We start from the raw sequence: 13,149 nt of genomic DNA, 5'->3' as shown, positions 1-13,149 counted from the left end.
CTTCCGGCCCTGCCGGATTCGGAGAAACCCTCCGCGACGATACCTCAGGGTCGCCCGCCTCGCAAGGCGGTACGGCAGGGGGAGGCGTTCCGCTCTCCATCATCTCCGGAAGAAGATCCCCCGAAGACGAGCTCTGCTGAGAAGGGCTAAGGTCCGAGCTACAAGGTAAATTTTCGATTACTTTTCTCAGATATAAAGCAAGGATTTCTCTCATTTCTTAAAAAGAAAACTCCTCTCTACTTACGGCTCGGTGGAGGGCTGATCCCCTTGAGGGCATAATTCGGCCGAAGTATCCCCCAGCACAGGACCCTCTGGCGAAGATTTCTTCCCCCGCTTTGAGGCCATGGTCTCCGGGTCTTCAGAGGCGGTCCTCTTCTTCCCCTGAGGAGAGGAATTTTCGATTCCTCCCTTCCGGACAACCTCCTTCGAGGAGGCTGTAGCTTCCTTGTCCCCTCCCTCGCTTTCCTTTGAAGGCACAACCTCCAACATCCTGACTAGCACGGGACCCGGCGTGGTCTCGGGGAGGGGGGCCGGACACCTGATTAGCTTTGCTTTCGCTATCCACTCCTGTTTAAAGGACAACTCTTTTAGGGGCAATTTTATGATAAATATACGGATAGCGAGTCCGGGCACAAGGCTACTTACTTGAGTATCCGGACGATTGCAGCTCAGACCTGCGTCCTCCGTAGAATCCGGACACACTACTTGTGGTCCGAAGAACAATTTGTACATCTCCACGGGCGTCATGCCAAGAAAATGTTGGAGAACTCGTGGTCCCTCCGGGTTGAACTCCCACAGGCGGAGGGGGCGACGTTTGCAGGGCAGAACTCGGCGAATTAACATAACCTGCGTCACCACGACCAGACTGATGTCTCTTTCTAGGAGATCTCGGATGCGGCCCTGCAACAGGGGCACGTCCTTTGCCGACCCCCAGTCCAGCCCCTTATTGACCCATGACGCCAGTCGTGGCGGGGGACCCGAGCGGAAAGCAGGCAGCGCCACCCACTTGGTGCTCCTGGGAGCTGTGATATAAAACCACTCTCGTTGCCATAAGCTGGACTCCCCTTGAAAAGAGCCCTCGGGCCATGGAGCACCAGCATTCTTGCTTATAAAAGCACCTCCGCACTCCGCGTGCCGTCCCTCGATCATCTTCGGCTCTACTTTGAAGGTCTTGAGCCATAGTCCGAAGTGAGGAGTAATACGGAGGAAGGCTTCACACACGACGATGAATGAGGAAATATGGAGGATGGACTCCGGAGCTAAGTCGTGAAATTCCAGCCCATAATAAAACATGAGCCCCCTCACGAAGGGATCCGTCGGGAAGCCTAGCCCCCGAAGGAAGTGAGACATGAACACCACACTCTCACCAGGCTTGGGAGTGGGAATGACCTGCCCTTGAGCAGGCAGCCTATGCGAGATTTCGCCGGTCAAGAACCTGGCCTCTCTCAACTTCAGCACGTCCTCCTCCGTGACGGAGGAGGGCATCCATCGGCCTCGAAGGTCGGAACCGGACATTGTCGAAGGTCCGAAGCGCCTGAAATCTGGAGCCTTGGGTGTTGGAACTCGAGGCGAAGGGCGAACTCGTTTGAGATTGAAAGAAAGGAGTAAGGCCTTGGTCTCTTTATAAGAGGTTGAATACCAAGGGCCCTCCCCGTGACCGTTTGGGACTCGCCTTTGATCGAGAAAACATACCAACGGGTACGGTTGGGTTACCCACGCCCGTATTGATGAGAATCCCGGAATAAGGGGACACGATCTCTGCTTTGACAAGACGTGCCAAGGAAACCGCCTCGCTAAACGCGCTGAGGTGGGACAGTAAAACGATTCGAATAAAGACTTGGCCGTGGTGTGATGTCACGCTACGGAATACGTCAGCAGATTAGATTTGTGTAAATATTATTCTCTCTATGGCAATATGTGGAAACTTATTTTGCAGAGCCGGACACTACCTTTGTGTTCAAAATCTTCTATGAAGTACTTGGAGGAGGAACCCGCCTTGCAATGCCGAAGACAATCTGCGCGCCGGACTCGTCGTCATTGAAGCCTGGTTCAGGGGCTACTGAGGGAGTCCTGGATTAGGGGGTGTCCGGATAGCCGGACTATACCTTCGGCCGGACTCCTGGACTATGAAGATACAAGATTGAAGACTTCGTCCCGTGTCCGGAAGGGACTTTCCTTGGCGTGGAAGGCAAGCTTGGCGATACGGATATGTAGATCTCCTACCATTGTAACCGACTCTGTGTAACCCTAGCCCTCTCCGGTGTCTATATAAACTGGAGGGTTTTAGTCCGTAGGACGAACAACAATCATACCATAGGCTAGCTTCTAGGGTTTAGCCTCTCTGATCTTGTGGTAGATCTACTCTTGTACTACCCATATCATCAATATTAATCAAGCAGGACGTAGGGTTTTACCTCCATCAAGAGGGCCCGAACCTGGGTAAAACATCGTGTTCCCTGTCTCCTGTTACCATCCGCCTTAGACGCAAAGTTCGGGACCCCCTACCCGAGATCCGCCGGTTTTGACACCGACACTCAGCCTTCGACCCCTGGCATGTCAAATAGCCAGAGTGGCGACTTTGTTATCTATATAATAATTGGCATATCACTCAGCTCCCAGTAAAAGTAGCCAGTGTCCAGTATGGAATTTTTCCTAATCGATCCGAGTTTTTGCTCCCATGGTTGTTTTACACACACACCTCGGCATAACCCGCCAGGGGCTCGGTATGGGAACAAATGAGTTGTCGGCAAGTCCGAACAGCTTTACAGTGTACTTCAGCATCGCAAGTTTGGCCTTATATGCATTAGCTCCGAATCATGTCTTGGGTCAATAGTTGGGTTGCCCGACTCCTGTGCTTGCTACCCTACGTTCCGCTCTATCGGCTAGGGTAGTAAAGGGAGAACTACTATGATTGTGCTTCCGGTTCATCTGCTCAAGCACCTTAGTAGAGAAAGTCGAACACTAACTGTCATGATGTGGTGAGAGCTGGTCAACCACTCGACGACTTATCAGAATCTTTAGCGATTCTCTCTGTGTCATACAAAGGATCTTTTTCAGATCATTTTTTGCAATGCATCTTATGAAAAATAAGCCGCATATATACCAGGGGCTATACTGTACACCCACCATAAAACTCCTATGGCTAAGTGAAAGTGTTAACGCCCTATAGTCTGATTGCCTGGTTCGCCGCATTGTCACCTCCTTCATGGACCAAGACGTTGGGTAAAGAGTGATCAAATGCTTTCCCGAACACCCCCGTACTTCCCACGAGGGGGCTGAAGCCGACGACTAGAAAACTTTCAGATTATATAAAAACGGACGCATAGGAGGAACAAAAGCTTTCGAGTAAAACATAAAAATAGATTAAATATAAAATTGTCTTTTACAATTCCCATACATCTCACTCGAATATTATGTTTTTTGAGCATTGACCCTCTATCAAGCGGGCAGCCTCTAAGACGTCCTCAAAATAATGCTCCGATGCGTGATGGTCCTTGCCCTTGGGTGGACTCTTTGCTACAACATCGATGGCCTTCATCTTCCCCCAGTATGTCTTGACACGGGCAAAGGCCATCCGTGCACCCTCAATGCACGCCGACCGCTTAACAGCGTCAATACGTGGCGCCGCATCAACAAGTCGCAGCACCAAGCCAAAGTAGCTATTCAGAATAGGCTTAGTCGGCCACATCCGGATTATGACGTTCTTCATGGCAGCGCCGGATATCCTATGAAGCTCGGCCCATTGGGACATTTGTTCATTCAGCAACAGAGGGCGCTTTAATGCGCCAAATTGTGACCAGAAAAGCTTCTCTGTTGTATACCCCTCTTGCGCTTGGTAAAATTGTGCCGCATCGGAAGAACTCTTCGGAAAGTCTGAAAACTCGTCTGGAGAACTCCACACTTGGTTAAGCTGAGCATAGTTCGGATCGCCGAACTTAGTCTGTAGCAAAAAGGGCTTACCGGCTGCAATCTCCCCAGCTTGCCGGATCTCCTCACGGGCTGCTCTGGATTCAGACCGCGCTTCTCTCGCCTCTCACAAGGCCTTGTCAAGTTCAGCCGTTTTGGCTTCATTCTCCTTCTCAAGATATTCACAGCGGCTAGTAGCATTTTTCAGTTCGATCGCCATCGCGGATATTTTCTCCTCATCTTGGTGCCGAGTAGCTTGTTTGGCCTTTAGCTCAGCCGACGCCTTTTCGGCAGCCGCATTACTAAACCAGGCCTGCTCCTTGGCCCGGGCCAGCTTCGCCCGAAGAATCTCAATGGCGACGGCACCATCTGCAGCCATATATATTCCAGTATGCAATTTTCAGCATCACGCTTATATTACAGACACGTATGTATACGGACTGCTCCGAATACATACCTTGCGACTCGTCAAGACGCCTATTGATTAATGCAATGTCATCCCCTGCCACATCAAGCTTCCGCTGCAGCTCGACAATATCTGTAGTCCGGGCAGTCGTCAGGGGAGAAACAGCGTGTGTTCCAATTAATCAGGTCAGTCCTTGGGAATTTCTTTTGATCCTCTGATTGCCTCCCTCGGGAAGCCAATCAGAGTCTCAGGGGCTACTCTCTATACACAGGTGTATTTCGTGAATAAAACACAATGGAACATATTACAATACAAACCTCGAAACCTCTTAGCAGGCCCACAAAAGCCTCATTCAATCCGCACTTCGCGGACAGGACCTTTTCAACCACCGTGCCCATCATGGTACGATGTTCCTCTGAGATGGACGCCTACTGCAGCATGTTAGTCAGTATATCTAGCGCCTCTGGTACTCCGGAGGCTACTGTAGGAGTATAGCCACTGTTTCAAGGGATCCGTTTATTCGTATCCGGCTGTAAACCGGATTGTTTGGGACCTTCAAGTAGGACGTAGGGTATTACCTCCATAGAGAGGGCCCGAACCTGGGTAAACATCGTGTCCCCTGTCTTCTGTTACCATCGACCTTAGACGCATAGTTCGGAAACCCCCTACCTGAGATCCGCCGGTTTTGACCACGACATGCGCCACCCTTGAGCCCAAGGGGTTCCAACACCATCAGCCATAATGGAACCAAGGTTCGGGAGGCACCTTCGTGGTGGCATGCTGATCTTTGTAGATATCATAGATACACAAGATCAGATGGGAACCAGAAGACGATGACCCTTGGCAAGATCCTTGCCAAGGAAATGCACGAGACCCCCAGCAAGATCCTTGCCAGGACGACCACGGTGCCGCAGTGAGACCCTTGCCGAGCCCTCGGCAAGACCCTTGCTGAGAACGCCTGTGGGGCCGCAGCTAGGCCTGCATCTGCCAAGACTCCATCGCCGCTCCCACATAGCTGCCAGCTCGACCAGCTGAGCAGGCATCTGCGTGGCAGCGCGCGGCCTCTACACCAACTCAGCAAGCACCTGCGTGGTGGCATGCAGATCTTCGTGAAGGCTCCACCACCGTGCCAGCCCAGCAGCCAACCAACATGGCGCTACGACGCCTCGTCGGCTTGGACGCACGTCGGAGCCAGGCGAGGCGACGACAGCTGGGACGAGCTTCTTTGCCGTCCCCAATAAAGCAAGGGGGGCACGTCAGCAATGCATTAAATGTGTTTGTCTGACGTTGCCAGGGGATAGACTCAGCCCCTGTACACCTTTCCACCTCCTATGTGCCGCTGTGGCGACCCCTTTTTGTGTATAAAAGGAGGCCCGAGGCGTACTGGAGGGGGATTCAGATCTTTTGGACTAGAGAGCCACCGCAGCTAGTTCAAGAACACAAGAACACCTAAATATACATCAAAGCGGGACTAGGGTTTTATGCGTCTCCGCGGCCTGAACCTGGGTAAACAATTTGTGTGCTGACCGCCGGACCCGCTTTTTGCACAACCCCGCGCCCGCCAACCGTAGAAGGGATCCCAGTGACCCCATAGGTGTCGTTCCCACCGACATCTCTGGCGTGCCAGGTAGGGGGTGCGCAGTTGTGTGAATCCAGTCTAGCAGTTAGTTTAACAGTTCTTCATCGCCATGGCTCCCAAGAAGAAGACGATCACAGCGATCAGTTCATCGGGGGCTGAACGGCCTGTACCAGTACGGGCGAGTGGTGGGGTGGTCGCGGACGGAAGCCGAGGCGCGGCTCGCGAACACCCGCATCGCTCTGGCAGCCAAAGCTTGGCGAGCGACATCGTTCATGCGCGAGACGACGGGCCACAAGCCACCAAATCCAAAGATGGAGCCAGCCCCCCCCCCCCGCCTCGTGCCACCCACGTGCGGCGTGGCGACTTCCGAGGCGCCTACGCCGGTGCCTCTGACGCGCTCTTCCCAGGTTGTGCGCGACGAGCAGTGTCACCACACTGGCCACCCTGGGCACCGTCGTGGGAAGAGTCTCGTGCATCATTCGCGGGATGTAGAAAGCCAACACGCGCGCCGAGGCACTGGCAAAAATGGCGTGCAACTGCCAGGCCGTGATAGAGCTCCTTCTAACGTGGTTAGAAGTCGGAGCGCATCACGGTCCACGCAGCTTTCGTCACCACCCACGCCAGCAGAAGACTTGGCACGCGCGCAGTTTCTCCTCGACTTTCCTCCTATCGCGGAAAAACTCGATGAGTGGAGAGCCACCATCCGAAGCCTCGCCGGCGTTGCCAACAAAGATGAGCCACGACCAGCGGAGCCCTCTGGCCGGTGCTCCATCGAGCCGCCGCATGCCAGTGGTGGAAGGATCGGGGGCGCTGCGGCCATGGTGCACTCTCCTCCTCCACACCAGCCACCGCGGGTGTCAATCCGTCGTGACGACGCTTGTGATAACATTTCCATAGCATCGTCCGACCTACGGACCCACCATGATCAGCGCCAACTTCTTTGGGAGCGAGCCCGTGAAGACGCTCGAACCACCATCGAGCGCCGGTGCGATGCACGCCACCAGTCAGATAGGCAGGCGGGGCCCACTATGGACCACCCAACACTGGGGGGCTCTGGCGACCTACCCTACGAGGTGGGTTGCCCGGCCTTTACCCGCGAGCTATAGCAGTTCCAGTGGCCCTCCCACCGCACGTTCAAGCCAGACGTTGGCGAGAAGTACAATGGCAAGGTCCACCCGTTAGAGTTCCTCAGCATCTACCCATCGCGATGCAAGCTGCAGGAGCCCGCGACAACAAGGTGCTTGCCAATTACTTCTCGCTGGCACTCAAACCCAATGTCATGTCATGGCTGATGCACTTGCCGGCGGATTCCATTTCTTCTTGGTCAGACTTGTGCCATGAGTTCATTGGCGCCTTTACCGGAGGTCACCAAGCTCATGGCCAGGCAAGAGATTTGCATATCATACCCCAGAAGGAAGGTGAAACCCTGCGCAAGTACATACAGAGGTTCAGTGATACGTCTCCAATGTATCTATAATTTTTGATTGCTCCATGCTATATTATCTACTGTTTTGGACATTATTGGGCTTTATTATCCACTTTTATATTATTTTTGGGACTAACCTATTAACCGGAGGCCCAACCCAGAATTGCTGTTTTTTGCCTGTTTTAGGGTTTCGAAGAAAAGGAATATCAAACGGAGTCCAAACGGAATGAAACCTTCGGGAACGTGATTTTCTCAATGAATAAGACTAGAGAGACTTGGGCCCTATGTCAAGAAATAAAACAGGAGGCCACGAGGTAGGGGGCGCGCCTGCCTACCCTAGGCGCACCCTCCACCCTTGTGGGCCCCCTGTTGCTCCATCGACGTACTCCTTCCTCCTATATATATCCACGTACGCCCAAACAATCAGAACAGGAGCAAAAACCCTAATTCCACCACCGTAACTTTCTGTATCCACGAGATCCCATCTTGGGGCCTGTTCCGGAGCTCCGCCGGGGGGGGGGCATCGATCACAGAGGGCTTCTACATCAACACCATAGCCCCTCGGATGAAGTGTGAGTAGTTTACCTCAGACCTACGGGTCCATAGTTAGTAGCTAGATGGCTTCTTCTCTCTTTTTGGATCTCAACAATGTTCTCCCCCTCTCTTGTGGAGATCTATTCGATGTAATCTTGTTTTTGCGGTGTGTTTGTTGAGACCGATGAATTGTGGGTTTATGATCAAGTCTATCTATGAATAATATTTGAATCTTCTCTGAATTCTTTTATGTATGATTGGTTATCTTTGCAAGTCTCTTCGAATTATCAGTTTGGTTTGGCCTACTAGATTGATCTTTCTTGCAATGGGAGAAGTGCTTAGCTTTGGGTTCAATCTTGTGGTGTCCTTTCCCGGTGACAGTAAGGGCAGCAAGGCACGTATTGTATTGTTTCCATCGAGGATAACAAGATGGGGTTTTCTTCATATTGCATGAGTCTGTCCCTCTACATCATGTCATCTTGCTTAAGGCGTTACTCTGTTTTTAACTTAATACTCTAGATGCATGCTGGCTACCGGTCGATGAGTGGAGTAATAGTAGTAGATGCAGGCAGGAGTCGCTCTACTTGTCTCGGACGTGATGTCTATATACATGATCATACCTAGATATTCTCATAACTATGCTCAATTCTGTCAATTGCTCAACAGTAATTTGTTCACCCACCTTAGAATACTTATGCTCTTGAGAGAAGCCACTAGTGAAACCTATGGCCCCCGGGTCTATCTTTATCATATTGATCTCCTACTACTTAGTTATTTCCTTTGCTATTTCCTTTGCCTTTATTTTACTTTGCATCTTTTATCACAAAAATACCAAAAATATTATCTTATCATATCTATCAGATCTCACCCTCGTAAGTGGCCCTATAGGGATTGACAACCCCGATTTGCGTTGGTTGCGAGGATTTATTTGTTGTGTGCAGGTGCGAGGGACTCGCACATAGCCTCCTACTGGATTGATACCTTGGTTCTCAAAAACTGAGGGAAATACTTACGCTACTTTGCTGCATCATCCCTTCCTCTTCGGGGAAAACCAACGCAGTGCTCAAGAGGTAGCATTCAGCCAGGTGCAATACAACATCCCAGATGTTCATCCCGCCGCCGTGATCAGCGCATTCCATCAGAATGTGCGCAACCGCAAGATGCGTGAAGAGCTGGCGATGAACAAGGTCAAAGATGTGGCTGAACATTATGTTCTGGCCGATAGGTGCGCTCGGGCTGAAGAGGGGAGGAAGTACCCCGGCGAGGACGCCAACGCGGAAACCGACTCCACTGACGAAGACACAGCCACCCCGACAAAGAAGGGCCACCGCCGCAACAGGAAGCGCAAGGGCAAGACCGTGCTTGCCGTTGAGGGATCCGAGGACACCGGCACCGCCAAGAAGGCCAAGGAAAACGGCCCCGGCAAAGAAATTGCCGGGTGCGCCACTTGCCGGGCCTTGGCGGCTGCCGACAAGCCAGGAGGCTCTGACAAGCAATATTGCAAGATCCACCGCACCAAGGGCCACGACCTCCAGAACCGCCGGCAAGTTGAGCTGCTTGCTGAGAAGAAAAATATGAGTATGAGAGGTGGGACAAGGAGAAGGGCCAGGTTGGTGCCGAGGGGTCTGGCAAGAAGCGTGGCGGCCAAGGAGGTCGCCGCGGAAAGGATAATCAGCAAGAGAGACCTGCTCGGGGCCGCGATAAGAAGCAAGGAGATGATTATCATGACGAAGATGACGAGTCCGGCGAGCACGAGTTACAGAAGGCTACGGAGGCCATGTGAGTTGACGGTGGCGCCTCGCTGCACACTTCTCACCGCCAGCTCAAGCAGTGGGCGCGTGAGATGACAGCAACGGAACCATCACTCGGTGCTCAGAGGCCACTGAAATGGTCCAGCACGCCTATCATTTTCGACGCCGAGGACCACCCTGATCGCACAACTGTGGTCGGGTGTTTGCCGTTGTTGGTCTCCCCAGCAATATGCAACCTCAAGGCGACGAAGATGCTAGTTGACGACGGGGCCGGTCTGAACTTGATCTCGCCCATCGTGATCAAAAGGATGCAGATTCCTGATGGAGACCTCGAAGAGACGGGCACATTTCAAGGGGTCAACCTGGGGAGGAGTCAACCGAAGGGTAAGGTCACGTTGCCCGTGACATTTGGAGGCGAGTTAAAGTACAGGACCGAGAGGATTGTTTTCAAAGTGGCCGAGATCCCCTTGCCCTACAATGGGATTCTCAGCCGCCCGGCACTAGCCAAGTTCATGGCGGCGTCGCATTACGCCTACAACACGCTGAAGATGCCGGGGCTGAGGACCATCATCACTGTCCCCTCTAACAAGAAGGATGCACTGATCTGCGCCGACCAACTCTACCGGGAAGTAGTTGCAGCGACTGCCGCCAAGGCACTGGCTCCTACCGCTGGAGCCCCGGCAGGGAAGAAGACCGGCAAGACCTCTCGCACCCACTCCGGCAAGCACACCTCTTTGGAGTGTTGTGCTCCCGTCGAGGACGTGCCGGAGAGCTCCACCGGGAACAGCAAGAAATCTAGAGCTGCGCCACCAGAGACCAAGAGGGTGTACGTCGAGGAGGATGGCACGGGATGGATTTTCACCATAAGATCCACCCTAGACAGCAAATAGGAAAGCGCGCCCGTCACCCTCCTACGTGCGAATGTCGACGTGTTTGCATGGCAAGCATCCGACATCCCCGGTGTTCCCAGGGAGGTGATTGAGCACCATCTTGCTCTCTGTCCTCATGCGCGACCCGTCAAGCAGAAGGTCAGAAAGCAAGCTTTGGAATGACAGGAGTTCATTATGGAGGAGATAAGGAAGTTGGAAGCGGCAAGCTTGGTGAGAGGAGTACTCCATCCGACGTGGTTGACCAATCCGGTGGTGGTGCGCAAGGTGAATGGGAAGTGGAGGCTGTGTATTGACTACACAGATATCAATAAGGCTTGTCCCAAGGAACCTTTCCTGTTGCCGCACATTGACCAGATTGTTGACTCCACGACCGGGTGTGACCTGTTATCATTCCTTGACGCCTACTCGGGGTACCACCAAATCTTCATGGCAAGAGAAGACGAAGAGAAGACAACGTTCATCACCCCATGTGGCACATATTGCTTTTTACGGATGCCTTTCGGGTTGAAGAGTGCTGGCTCAACGTTTGTGAGGGCAGTCCAGATTGGTTTTGAGCCCCAGCTACATAGAAATATGGAAACTTACATGGATGACATAGTGGTCAAAACCAAAGACATGACGACACTTGTACAAGATTTGGAAGAGACATTTGTGAATCTGCGCAAGATCAACCTCAAGTTGAACCCTGAGAAGTGTGTCTTCAGCGTTCCATTTGGCAAACTTCTCGGGTTCTTTGTGTCACAGCATGGGATCCAGGCGAATCCAGACAAGATCAAGGCTATTGAGCAGATTAGGGCACCCAAGCGGATCAAGGACATCCGTCGGCTCACTGGTTGCGTTGCCGCCATGAGCAGATTCATATCCAGGTCTGTTGAGCGTGCCCTTCCCCTTTTCAAAATCGTGAAAAAGGCGGGCCCAATGGAATGGACCCGAGGGGCCGAAGCAGCGCTGCAGGATTTGAAGAAATACCTCTCCTCTACATCGATACTGGTTGCGCCCAAACCACAAAAACCGTTGCTATACCTGGCGGCAATGAACCAAGTGGTCAGTGCCGCATTAGTGGCACAGAGGGAGGTCGACAAAGAGGCAAGGCCCCCGGAAGGGTCCGACGCTGGCGGGGCAGGGCCTGCGCAACTAGATGAAGTGATGCAGAAGAAGAAAATGATGCAGCACCCGGTTTACTTTGTCAGCTCCCTCTTGCAGGGGGCTAGATCAAGGTACTCCGGTGTGCAGAAATTGCTCTTCGGCCTCCTTATGGCCTCGAGGAAGCTGTGTCATCACTTCCAAGCACACGAGATCACCGTCATTACCCGCCTCCCATTGCAATGGATATTGCCTAACCCAGACGCAACCGGGAGGATTGTGGAGTGGGCCATGGAGCTGTCGAGCTTTGGTTTGAAGTTTGAAAGCACTTCGACAATCCAGAGCAGAGTCTTGGGAGAGTTCATTGCCGAGTGGGCCTCAACACCAGATGAAGAGATCCAGGAGACCACCCTCCCTGGCAAGGAGGCAAGTCGCAACTGGATTATGTACTTTGACGGGGCTTTCTCGCTGCAAGGCGCCGATGCTGGTGTGTTGCTCGTTGCACCCACCGGAGAGCACCTCAAGTATGTAATCCAGATGCACTTTCCCAGGGAGATGTCCACAAACAACACTGCTGAATACGAGTGGTTGCTTGCCGGTCTCAGGATCATGGCAGACCTCGGGATCAAGAAGCTCATCTTCAGGGGTGATTCGTAGCTTGTTGTCAGGCAAGTGAACAAAGATTATCAAAGCCCGTTGATGGAGGCCTACGTAGATGAGGTGAGGAAGCTAGAGGAGCGCTTTGACGGTATACAGACGGAGCATGTCCCCCGAGTGGAGAACGACATCGCTGACTACCTGTCGAAGCGCGCCGCCTTGAAACTACCTGTGGAACCAGGTACTTTTGTGCTTCGGCGGACTCAACCATCCGTTAAACCATCAACAGAGTAGAACAAGTGAAGGAAATCAGGCCCTGGCAAGTACTTTCCCGCCGAGCTCCCGGGAGCCACTAGCAAGGATGTTGCCATGGACACTGAGCCAGCCATGGGGCAACCGACTCCGGTGGGGCATCAAGTCCTAGTTGTAGAGACAACTGCTCCCATGGCAGAGGAAGTGCCTTTAGTCCTTGCCGTCGAGCCTCGGGCTCCGGCATGGGCACAACATACCATCCGATTCCTCCAAATAGGGAACTCCCTAAGGAGTAGGAGCGGAGAAAGTAGCCCGTCGGTCTGCCATATATCAGTTCGTCGACAACGTCCTATACAGAAAAAGACCAAACAACGTGAAATTGAAGTGCATTCCCGGGAGGAAGGACTGGACTTGTTGGCAGAGATACATGGAGGCATATGTGGCTCCCACATAGGGTCAAGGGCCCTTGCCGGCAAGACATTCCGGCAAGGTTTCTTCTGGCCCACTGCCCTCCAGGATGCAACGACACTAGTAACCAAGCGTGAAGCGTGTCAGTTCCATTCGAAGAAGCTTCATCAACTAGCTCAAGCGCCCCAAACAATCCCTCTCTCCTGGCCATTCTCGGTCTGGGGGCTCGACATACTGGGCCCCTTTCCCCGTGCTATCAGGGGCTTTGAGTACTTGTACATTGCAATCGACAAGTCCACAAAGTGGCCGGAGGTGGA

This window comes from Triticum aestivum, chromosome 2A, assembly GCF_018294505.1.
Source record: "Triticum aestivum cultivar Chinese Spring chromosome 2A, IWGSC CS RefSeq v2.1, whole genome shotgun sequence".
In the NCBI taxonomy this organism is placed as follows: Eukaryota; Viridiplantae; Streptophyta; class Magnoliopsida; order Poales; family Poaceae; genus Triticum; species Triticum aestivum.
This window is presented reverse-complemented; position numbering follows the sequence as displayed.